This window comes from Apium graveolens, chromosome 7 (genome assembly GCF_009905375.1).
Source record: "Apium graveolens cultivar Ventura chromosome 7, ASM990537v1, whole genome shotgun sequence".
NCBI lineage: Eukaryota > Viridiplantae > Streptophyta > Magnoliopsida > Apiales > Apiaceae > Apium > Apium graveolens.
The window spans coordinates 148,801,858-148,814,558 of NC_133653.1; positions in this window are offsets into that span (position 1 = coordinate 148,801,858).

Sequence of the window (12,701 nt, forward strand, 5' to 3'; positions counted from 1 at the left end):
TCTGTAGTTTAGTTGTTCAAACTTGTAAGCAGTTGTGAGCTATTCAAACCTTCATAGGGTTATCATTTGATATATATATATATATATATATGGTGGATACTTTCAAATCCACTAGAAAGTTTTAAAAACTTTCGTTTTTATTACTTAAGTGTTTTAATTTCTATCACTCTTTTATTCCGCACCATTGCTAATCAAACACTGTTATATTTATCAAGTCAGAACATTATTTTAATTTGAAAAAGTATCCAGAATTCCATTCAAATCCTTTTCTGTAATTCTTGTTGTATTGTTAGGGAATAACACTCTTTAGCAACAAAGTTTTGAAAGATCTGTGTTATTCATAGTTGCATGTTTAATTTCTATTTTAACCCATCTTACTACAAGATTTGATTTACTTTGTTTAAAACCAAAATAGTTCAAGAAAAGCATAAAAACATTAAACACATTCACCCCCCCTTCTGTGTGTAATTCATTACCTAACAAGTGGTATCAGAGCAAAATCTGAAAGTAAACAGATTCAAGATCTTGGAAGAATGAATATACTGAAAATCAGTAGCATCAAAATTTCTACTTTTGACAAAGCTAACTACACTCTTTGGAAAAAGAAAATGTTGCTATATATCACGATGTCCAATCCACTCTACATTCAGATTCTCAAAAATGGACCCTTCACTCCTATGGTTAGAGTTGAGGAATCTACAGATGGTGGTATGGTCATTCCAGCTCATTATACTCCAAAAGATCCTTCTGAGTACACTGAGCCTGAGAAAGAAAAAGTTTCCCTCGATAGTGGCTTGTAGCTGATATTGATAGAGTCACTTGATAATATAATGTACAACAACATTGTCAACTGTGACACTGCTAAGCAGACCTGGGAAAAGATTGAAATACTCTGTGATGGAACTGAGGAAGTTAGATCCAATCAAAGAAGAATACTGATTTCACAGTATGAGAGTTTCATGGCTAAGCCAAAAGAAAGTATCATTGATGTGTTTGAAAGGTTTAACAAGCTGATAAATGACTGTCAGCTGCATGATAAATATTATGAAGCTGAAGAGGTGAACTTGAAGTTTTTGCTCACACTCCCTGGCCTTTGGAACAGAAAATTTTAGCAATCAAAGAAGGGAGAGACTTGAGCAGAATAACACTGGAAGTTCTATATGGAATTCTAAAAACATATGAACTAGAAATGATTCAAAGGAAATCATTGAGAACTGGTCAAGGGCATGTTGTAGATGGTTTTAAATGCTTTAATTGTCAATGAAAGCCAAACCTCTAATGATGAGCCAAGATCCTAGATTCCAGTTGTCTCAACTAGTGAGCAAAGAAACAATGATTCAAAGGAACAAGTCATTTTGGAATTGGAAGAAGATGAGTTATACACTCTAGATGAACTTGATGAGCTTGATCAGCCAATGGCCTATCTGGCAAGAAAGTTCTCTAACATTAGAGTAAAGAAGCCAAGATTCTTCAAGGGTAAAGGACAGTCTTTCAACAAAGACAGCAGCTGGAAATGAAAAGGGAATTACACATCTGATAGAAAAAAATGGTTACAAAATTGGATTTGTTGACAGATCAAAGATAAGGTGCTACAATTGTGATGAATCATGCCATTTTGCTACAGAATACAGGAAACCCAAGAATGCAAATAAAGACAAAGCTTATCTTGAACTGGAAGCAAAGTATGAGGCTCTTCTGAAGAAACAACAAAGCAATGCTTATATTACAGAGGGAAAAAGTTGGGATGATTCTGATAATGATGAAGATGAAGAATTTGGAAATTATACACTAATGGCCTTGGAGCAAGGAGAATCATCCTCATCTAAATCACAGGTACCAACTTTTCCCTCCATTGATTTAAATGTGAGTCAATATAAGGAAACTGTAGAGAAGATGAGCACAGAAATGTTTCACATTCACACAAGTATGGTTGCTACAAATGAAGAAGTTAGCAGACTGACAAAGATAAATGAGAAGCTTGAAAATGAGAAACAAGAAGATGAATTGTTGTTGCTAGAGCTTGAAGCTGTAAGACAAGAAAATGCATATATGAAGAACAAGTTCAAGTGTGCAAGTGAAATTGAAGCAGTGCTAAGGGAGAAGCTGGAAAAGAATGAGGTCAAATTGAAGTCCTTAAAGAATGCATCTGAGTTAATTGGACAATACCATGAGAAAAATAAGCCATGTGCAAATATTGCTATTGGTCTTGATTATGATGTCTTGAACAGAAAGAAGAAAGATATAGGTGGACAAAGGAAAAGTAACTGTAATGTAATAACCCCAAAATTTTCAACTTTTTGTAACCCTTGTGAATAGTGTTTTAGCTGAATGAGAAAACTTTTCACGCCACACTATGTAGGGGTTCTGTTATGGATATTCTGGGATATTATTAGTACTCTATGTAGTATATAAGTGTATGTAAAGATCGTCAGAATCCAATTCCGAACACTTTGAGTTTTTCCCGGAAATCCACAAGATACGGAGAGAATTGAGTATAGGTAACAGGATAAAAAGGATTTAAATTAAAGGATTATAATAGAGGATCATAAAAAGGAATATAATGTATTGAGAAAGGTTAAGGGAACCTAAGTAATAAGATCCCGGGTATGATCCTTCAAACGATAACGAGAACGAAGTTAAGCGAACCGTATAACAGATCAGCGGTCATTAGGCAAACGATTAGGAAGTTAATCAAAGGGATTAGTGGGAATGATGTCATCCAACCAATAGAAAGAGGACAAGGAAGGGAGGATGACATCATGATGGATGACACAAGCATGACATGGGAAGGAAGGAGGTGTGGTGGCTTTGTAACCACACAAATTCAAGGGCAAGAAGGTAATTGACTAAATCAAACACAAAAGCAAAGCAACCAAGCCAAGTAAATTCATTCTTCATCAAAAATCAAAAAGAACCAAGGCCTTGTTCATCCTTGCTCTCGGCTTTTCACTATTCATTAGGCAAGAAATTTCAAAAATTCAAGATCCAAGCTTCCTAAATTGGTGAGTAAATTCCCTAATCATCTTCATGCTTAGTTAGGGCTATATCATGAGTTTAAGCCATTAATTCCTTCTCAATATTCTTCATTTAATCAAAGAAGAAGACTATGAATAGTGTTTTCAGTTTTAACTTGAAGTTTTTCTTGTTTTTCCTTGAAGATCCAAGCATTCTTAAGACTTCTCAAAGCTTCTTAAGGCTTCCTAGCTCCTCCCACCACTTCAAGGAAGGTATACCATCTCCAAACCCTAGATTCCTATATATTATAAGATGATTTTGATTAGTAGGATGATATTGTAGCTTGTTGTTGTGATTAGAGTTTGGGATTTGAAATGGTAGTGAAATGGAATGGTAAATGTTGTGGTTTTGATTAAAAGAACTTAAGTATGATTAAAGTAAAGTTTAGGCATAAGTATGAATGATTAAATTGAATTGGTTGGGGTTGTTATGATGTGATAAGGATGGATGTTGGTTGTATGTTGGATTTGAGGTTGATTTGGGATGGTTTTGAATGGTTTAAAATATTGGAAATCGCGTAAACATAGCCGTCGTAACGTCCGATTTTCTTTGGACTGTTTTTGTGCATAGCATTAGGACCCGAGAACCCCCTGCTAGATTATGACCACTGCCATGTTTAGATAGCTCATGTTACGAGCTTCGTTTTGATATGTAGTTCGTTCGATTCTGATGCACGGTTTAGGAGAAACGATCGTTTCAAGTAACGGCGTTTCGCGAACGAAAACTTTTCCCCTCGCCTTACTTTGAAACATAGGTTAAAGACCAAAAAGGGTTAATTAATGTATGAAACATTTATGGTAAGTGTGTTAGGCAGTTGGTAAGACACTCGCGAAGGAATCGCTTTAAAACTCGTAAAGGTTAAATTATTAAAAATGGTGGAGCCGAGGGTACCCGAGTGACTTAAGCGAATCAGTGAGCGCAAAACAAGCGTTAGAGTCTAAGTTAGTTAAAGTATAGATTTACAAGTGATTTTGGTTTAATTCCAACTTACTTGTTGTTTATAGGTTACCAGACTCGTCCCGAGCCTTTTATCACCCCAAGTCGCTCAGGCAAGTTTTCTACCCGTTATACTGTTGTTGTGATGAATATGTGTATATGCATGATCTTGCGATAAATGCATATTGGTTATTAGCAAATTCTTGCGTTATATTGTAGCATGTGATATGGTATATATGCATGCCTGTTTCATATTCTTGATTTATATATCTGTTGGTTCAAATGCTTATAGTTGTATAATACCTATGCTAGAGGATAGCGGTAACTTGCATATACCCTTAGTATAGGGACCCAAAGGTGAAAATATTTTCTAAAACCGGGAGTCGAGGATCCCGAGTAGATTTGTATATATGGATATATATATATATATATTATTATATATATATATGGTTATAGTTTTCCAAGCTATTAATCGAATAAGGGTTATTCGATAACTTTATATTAATTATGAATATTATTTCGAATATTATTCGAGGGCTTATGACTCCTTTATATTATTATTGAATATTACTTGGATATTCAATCGAGGATGTATGACTCCTTTATTTTATGAATATTATTTATAATATTCATTTGAGGTATTATGACTCCGCTTATTACTAAAATATATTCTTTATTTTATTAAAGAATAAGGTGTCAATAATCAAACTTATTTTTGATTATTCAAATAAAGATAATACTTTCATATAAGTGTATCTTTGGTTATTTAATACTCGTTTCAAGTATAAGTTGTAATACTTCTACTTCAATTATTTTTATAAAGATAATTCTTTATGAGAATATTATTTAAATAATAATATTCAGATATTTTTCTAATATATCGGGACTGATTTATTTCATTAAATCAGTTTTACTCCAAACACTCTTTAAAGTGTTTTCGAGTCTTCAAAATGATTTTTAAAAGTTAGAGCGGATCCCAAAACTCTTTTTTATATTTAAGATCTTCCTTTTAAGGGGATTTAAATACTCGCTCAAAACCTGAGGGATCCGGCTCTATGGTGTATTTTATATTCGCAACAAGGTTGTTGTTTTGATTAATGAATTGATTACTTGCCCAATGTTCGGGAAGTAAGCCCATCTAATTGAGTCAGCATAAGTGACAGGCCGGGGTATGGTCTATCAAAGTGTAAGTGGCTGGGTGGTAGTCCATCAACGCGTAAGAGGCCGGGTGGCGGTCCAGCACAAGGTCCTTATGTGGCCAGGGTGATGACCGGTGGGGGATTCATCCATCTACTAGTAGAAAAGGTTACTTATTGGTATCTTTGCCTGATCAGCAAGATATCTGGTTTATGCCAAAATTCTTTTCCTTTCCAAAATTCATTGGATGTTTCAAACTCTGTTCATGCTTTACCTAACAGAGGTTCCAGGAAATGTTTAAGAGATATATATGTGGATATATATATATCGGGACTAAATAAAGTATCTCGTAACTTTATTTCATTCAATAATATTTCAAAGATTGAATCTATTCAAGTCTTAACTTGTGGTCTCATCTATGGGATGTTTTTTTTAAAAACTTATAATACTTTGAATGGTGGTAGTTCAAGTAGCTTTACAAATGATATAAGTGTAGTGAAGTATTGGTAACTTCATTCCTTATTTTTACTTATATCTAGTAAGTAATTATCTTACACATGATAGAGATTCTATTAAGTATCCATTTAGATACTTATATTATTGTTATCACTATGTATTATCTTGCGAGCTGTAAGGCTCACTCTTGCTTTATTTCTTCATCACACAACAACAGTTAGGAGAGATGGCCAGACTCCAGCAGACCCAGCGCAAGCGCGTGGGAAGCGTCCCGCGTCTTCCCGATGATGTTGTAGCTGCTATAGCTGCAGAGGTAGATCTATTGTAGTTCAGACCATCTACTTTTGAGAATCAAATTATGTATAATTATAACTTGTGGCAGATAATGGCAATTAACTGTAAATTTATCAAGTAATCATTTTGGGTTGTAATAACTGTTAAATGGTGGATTCAAAGACTTGTACTTATTTCAATTTCATCTCTGAGACTATAACGGGTTGTGGTGTGTGTTAGTGTGGGGTCACAGCATAAGGTTATTATTATTAATTAAGTAAAGTGATATTGTGGAAAGAAAGACCGTGACGACCCGGATCCCCGACCCCGGATCTGGGGGTGTTACAGAAATGGTATCAGAGCTAAGCGTTATAAACCTCAGAGATGATGCATCGATATAATAACAAACTCACAAAGATAATAAGAACTCTTGCCAAGTTCATGGTCGGACTACTTAAAGTAGTGCTGACAGTTAAAACCCTTACGGGAACCCTTATAAGTATCATGATAGTAACTTAGCTCGTTTAATGTGTAGGCGCCTGAGATAGAGGACCCTGAGATGTTCGAGCATGAGCATGATGAGGCATTGCTAGATGTTGAGGATCAGGAGGAGCCTGAGATGGAGGAGGATGAGGAGGACCCCTCAGAGGAGCCTGAGACGGAGGTCATTGCTATTTCAGATGAGGAGGACCCCTCAGAGGAGTCAGAGATAGAGGTTATTGCTATTCCAGATGAGGAGGACCTGGATGAGGTCCCAGTAGCTGAGGAGCGAGTTGGACCTATGGTAGTGTATGCTGGTACCCCATTACCCACACTTTCGATGGTCAGAGCCCCTACCCCTCCACCACTATCTTGGATTCCTGATGATGACAGCTCAGAGACCCATACTTCCGAGCCTAGGCAGACCGAAGAGGCACCCTCAGCGGCTCCGGATTCACCACCTCTTGACCCTGCCCACAGGCAGTCTTCGTTAGCACATGGATATGTTCAGGATGTTCTGAGGACCCGAGTGGCTGTTGCCGAGGGCCGACTAGATGAGGCCAGGAGGGAGTTGGATGCAGAGAGGGCGGGTAGGCGTACCCGAGCTTATGAGACTAGGGCTTCTATACCCCGATCCTTGAGGAGGGAGCTTACGGGGATAGAGCTCACATCCCGAGCGAGGCTCAGATCGCTTCAGGGGGACAGGCATGGTAGGATCTCCAGGCGGCAGGCCGACTATATCTTCCGTCGTGCGATGGAAAGGGTTTGGGAGCTGACCCGCTCCGGTGTGTGATTCAGGATTGATGATGGAATAGTCTAGTTGTCTAGTTAGCCGAGGCCTTAGTAAGAGCCAATTTTCCGGGATAGTTGACTTGTATATAACATCCCTTTTTCTGACTAGACAAATAGACTCTTGTGTATCACTTTTGGGACAGATGACTGTAGCACTGTTGTACTTTTGACCAGATCAAACTATGTATTTCTCGCATTATGTATATATTTGTTTCCTTTCGGTTCAGTTCCATAGTGAAGGGATCACTGTTTTTATCATTATTATTACTGCACTTCGTATTAGAACTTTCTTAAAATAATAGAATTGCGATATACGTTCTCCCCATTATAAGAGCTGTGCAAGGCACAATGTTGTATATGATTGTGACCTAACGTTGAATTTTCCCAACAATTTTTTTTATTATTATCAGAATCATGCCGCCAAGAAAGATTGGAACTAGGGCGAACCCTGGATCTGAGGACCAGGGAAGCCATAATCAGGACAATAGAAACCAAGAACACAGTGAAGAGGAAGATGAGGATTATGTGGAACAGGATGACTCCCTGTATGAAGAGGAAGAGGAAACATATGATGTTGAGGGATTTGAGATAGAGGCTGAAGAAGGAGAAATCGAGGTTGAGCAACCAGTACCAAACCCAGGCATGGATCCCATGGGCCAGTTCATGCAACTCCTAAGGCAGAATTTGGAACGTCAACCCAACCCACCCCCTCAAGGAAGTAACAATGCTGTGGCAAACTCTTTCAGGGCTTTTAAGTCCCTTAAGCCCCCTGAGTTCCACGGATCAGCCGACCCAGTTGAGGCAAGGGCATGGTTAAAGGAAATGGAGAAATCTTTTGAGATTTTGAGTACCGAGGAGGCACAGAAGACTGTATTTGCTACCTACCTTCTGAAAGGAGAAGCTAACTACTGGTGGGAGGCCAAGAAAAACATGGAGACAGATGCTATTATAACCTGGGAGAGATTTAGTCAGTTGTTTCTGGGAAAGTATTTCCCGAGGTTTATGGAAAACCAGATGGAGCTCAAGTTCTTGGAGCTAAAGCAGAATAACTTGTCTGTAGCAGAGTACGAAGCGAAATTTACTGAGTTATCAAGGTTTGTGCCGGAGTTTGTGAGCACCGAGGAAAAGAAAGCTAGGAGGTTTCAGCAGGGACTGAAACCGTGGATTCAGAATAGGGTGGCAATCCTTGAGCTTACGGACTATGCCACTCTGGTGCAAAAGGCAACGATTGTAGAAGTTGGAAGTGAACAGATGCAGAAGGAAAGAGAGAAGAAAGGAATAAAGAGGAAAAGTATGAGCATGGGTGGAGGTTCCGTAGGAAGGAGCTTCCCAACTAGATTTAATCGAGGAGCAGTGTCCCTACCAGGAAGGAACACTGGGTTTAAGCATCCAATGAGTGTGAGTGTGAGCCAGGGCGGCCAGAAGTCAAGAATGTCCTATTCCAACCAGTCTCGACCCCCATTGCCAGCCTGTAACATATGTGGAAGGAATCACACTGGTGAGTGTAAAGGAAAGCCTGTAACCTGTTTTAAGTGCGGTCGGGAAGGCCACTACTCAAATAAGTGCCCATCATCAACCCCTGCCGTCATTCCAACCGCCACTTGTCATCAGTGCGGACGCCCAGGTCATTGGAAGAGGGAATACCCAATGAACAAACTAGCAGCTTCGGGAGCAAGCAGGGCTACTTCTAATAAGCCACCTACTGCGAGGACTTTCAACATGACAGTCCAGGATGCTATGAAAGATTCAGATGTGATAGCAGGTACCCTTTCTCTAAATTCAGTCAGTGCAAATGTTTTATTTGATTCGGGAGCAACTAAATCTTTTATATCAAAGGACCTTACGCGTAAGTTAAGACTTAAGGTTGAACCCTTGATAGAACCCTTACAAGTAGAAATAGCCAATCATGAAATTATTCCTGTTAACCAGATTCACCCCGCCTGTGAGATAGGCATAGGGGAGCAATCTTTCAGTGTTGATCTGATTCCTTTTAAATTAGGGGAGTTTGATGTGATTTTGGGAATGGACTGGCTATCTAGCAACGATGCTCAGATAGACTGTAAAGGGAAGAAAGTTAAGTTAAATATCCCCGGGAAGAAAGAAGTTATATTTAGAGGAAAGAGGCAGGCGCAGAAATTTTTGACCATGGCCCAGGCCAAAAGGATGCTACGAAAAGGAAGTGAGGCTTACCTAGCCTATGTGGTGGACACGCAGAAGGAGGTGCCCAACTTACAAGATATTCCAGTAGTCAACGAATTTGAAGATGTATTCCCACAAGACCTTCCGGGATTACCACCCGATAGAGTGATTGAATTTGCTATTGAGTTGGCCCCAGGGACGGCGCCAGTTTCAAAAGCACCTTACCGGTTAGCCCCGTTAGAAATGAAGGAATTAGCTATCCAATTGCAGGAACTCTTGGATAAGGGTATGATAAGACCCAGTGTGTCTCCGTGGGGAGCACCAGTTTTATTTGTTAAGAAGAAAGATGGGAGCATGAGGTTGTGCATCGACTATCGAGAGTTGAACAAGCTAACCATAAAGAACAGGTACCCATTGCCTAGAATAGATGATCTGTTTGACCAGCTAAAGGATGCTGTTTATTTTTCCAAGATCGACCTGAGAACTGGATATCACCAACTAAAGATTAAACCTGAAGATATTTCCAAGACAGCGTTCCGTACCAGGTATGGGCATTATGAGTTCTTGGTAATGTCCTTTGGATTAACCAACGCCCCAGCGGCTTTCATGGATTTAATGAATAGAGTATTTAAGAAGTACTTGGACAAGTGTGTGATAGTTTTTATCGATGATATTTTGATCTACTCAAGGACTGAGGCAGAACATGCAGAGCATTTGAGGATAGCTCTAGGAATACTCAGAGAGGAGCAGTTATATGCCAAATTCTCGAAGTGTGAATTCTGGCGGAATGAAGTACAGTTTTTAGGACATGTGATCAATAAAGAAGGAGTATTGGTCGACCCCTCCAAGATAGAGGCGGTCTCAAATTGGGAAAGGCCAACCACACCCACAGAGGTAAGGAGTTTCATAGGATTGGCCGGCTACTATCGTAGATTTGTTCAGGACTTTGCGAAGATCACAGCCCCTTTGACACGACTTACTCGTAAGACAGAGAAGTTTGAATGGACGGAGAAATGCGAGAACAGTTTTCAGGAATTAAAGAAAAGGTTGATAACGGCTCCGGTATTGGCATTGCCGGACGGAAAAGGAGATTTTGTGATATATAGTGACGCGTCGCACAAAGGATTAGGATGTGTGCTTATGCAGCACGGTAAAGTTATTGCGTATGCGTCGAGACAACTGAAGGAATACGAGGTTAGATATCCTACTCATGACCTTGAGCTCGCGGCAATAGTATTTGCTTTAAAAATTTGGAGGCACTACTTGTATGGAGAGAAGTGCGAGATTTTCACAGACCATAAGAGCCTCAAGTACATATTTACGCAGAAAGAGCTCAACATGCGCCAGAGGAGATGGTTAGAACTAATCAAGGACTATGATTGTGAGATTCTCTATCATCCAGGGAAAGCCAATGTGGTGGCTGATGCCCTTAGTAGAAAGGAAAGACTCAGAATGATAACGACTTCGGAAGAGTTGATAAGGGATTTTGAGAGAATGGAAATAGAAGTAAAGGTAACCGGAACCGGAATCGGAACTGAAAAGCTTTTTGAGATCTCAATGCAGCCAGAGTTATTGGAAAAGATCAGATTGTGCCAGGAGAAAATAATGAATGAAGGCAGAGAGTCAATGACTGGAGAGGAGATCCATACCGAGAAAGATGATAAAGGGATAATGAGGTACTCCTACCGAATTTGGGTTCCGAATGTTCAAGAACTTAAAGATGAGATTTTGGATGAAAGCCATAGTTCAAGGTATTCCATTCACCCGGGAAGTACCAAGATGTATAGGGATTTGAAGGAATATTACTGGTGGCCCAACATGAAGAGGGACGTAGCAGAATGGGTAAACAAGTGTTTGACTTGCCAAAGAGTAAAGGCAGAGCACCAGAGACCCAGTGGACTTTTGCGACCCCTGGAGATTCCCGAATGGAAATGGGAACAGATAGCGATGGATTTTGTTGTAGGCTTGCCAAGGACGAAAGCCAATCACGACGCCATTTGGGTAATTATAGACCGACTGACAAAGTCAGCTCATTTCATTCCTATCAATGAGAGATACACAGTCGATAGACTGGTGGACATTTACCTTAAGGAAATAGTGACGCGACATGGAGTCCCAGCGTCCATTGTCTCAGACCGAGACCCCAAGTTCAACTCCAGATTTTGGAGGAGCTTTCAGGAGTGTGCGGGGACCAAGTTAAATATGAGTACCGCGTACCATCCCCAGACGGATGGACAGAGTGAAAGGACCATCCAGACACTAGAAGATATGTTGAGAGTCTGTGCAATAGACCTTAAAGGAAGTTGGGATGATCACTTGCCATTGATCGAGTTTTCTTATAACAATAGCTTTCATGCTAGCATCGGAATGCCGCCTTATGAGGCCCTGTACGGAAGAAGGTGTCGATCTCCCTTATACTGGGATGAAGTAGGAGAGCGGAAGATGCTCGGACCCGAAGTGGTCCAAAGGACCAAAGATATAGTGGATCTTATCAGAGGGCGACTTGTGGCAGCCCAAGTCAGACAGAAGAAATATGCAGACCTAGCCCGAAAGGATAAGGAATATGAAGTAGGGGACTTAGTACTGCTGAAAGTATCCCCTTGGAAGGGATTAATGAGGTTCGAAAAGAAAGGAAAACTAAGCACTAGATATATTGGACCTTTTGAGATATTAAGACGGATTGGAAAGTTAGCTTACGAGCTAGCCCTACCCCCTAATTTGCAACAAGTTCATAATGTGTTCCATGTGTCAATGCTAAGGAGGTATCATCGGGATGCCATGCACATAGTGGAGTACGAGCAGGTGGATATGCAGCCAGATCTAACTTACGTGGAGAAGCCAGTAAGGATTATGGATAAGAAGGAGCAGGTGCTTCGGAACAAAGTGATCAAGCTAGTCAGAGTACTATGGCAGAATCATAACGTGGAAGAATCAACTTGGGAACTAGAGAGCACAATGCTAGAAAAGTACCCCCATTTGTTTTCTGTTTGATTCCGGGACAGAATCCTTTTAAGGAGGGGAGACTGTAATAACCCCCAAAATTTTCAACTTTTTGTAACCCTTGTGAATAGTGTTTTAGCTGAATGAGAAAACTTTTCACGCCACACTATGTAGGGGTTCTGTTATGGATATTCTGGGATATTATTAGTACTCTATGTAGTATATAAGTGTATGTAAAGATCGTCAGAATCCAATTCCGAACACTTTGGTTTTTCCCGGAAATCCACAAGATACGGAGAGAATTGAGTATATGATAACAGGATAAAAAGGATTTAAATTAAAGGATTATAATAGAGGATCATAAAAAGGAATATAATGTATTGAGAAAGGTTAAGGGAAACTAAGTAATAAGATCCCGGGTATGATCCTTCAAATGATAAACGAGAACGAAGTTAAGCGAACCGTATAACAGATCAGCGGTCATTAGGCAAACGATTAGGAAGTTAATCAAAGGGATTAGTGGGAATGATGTC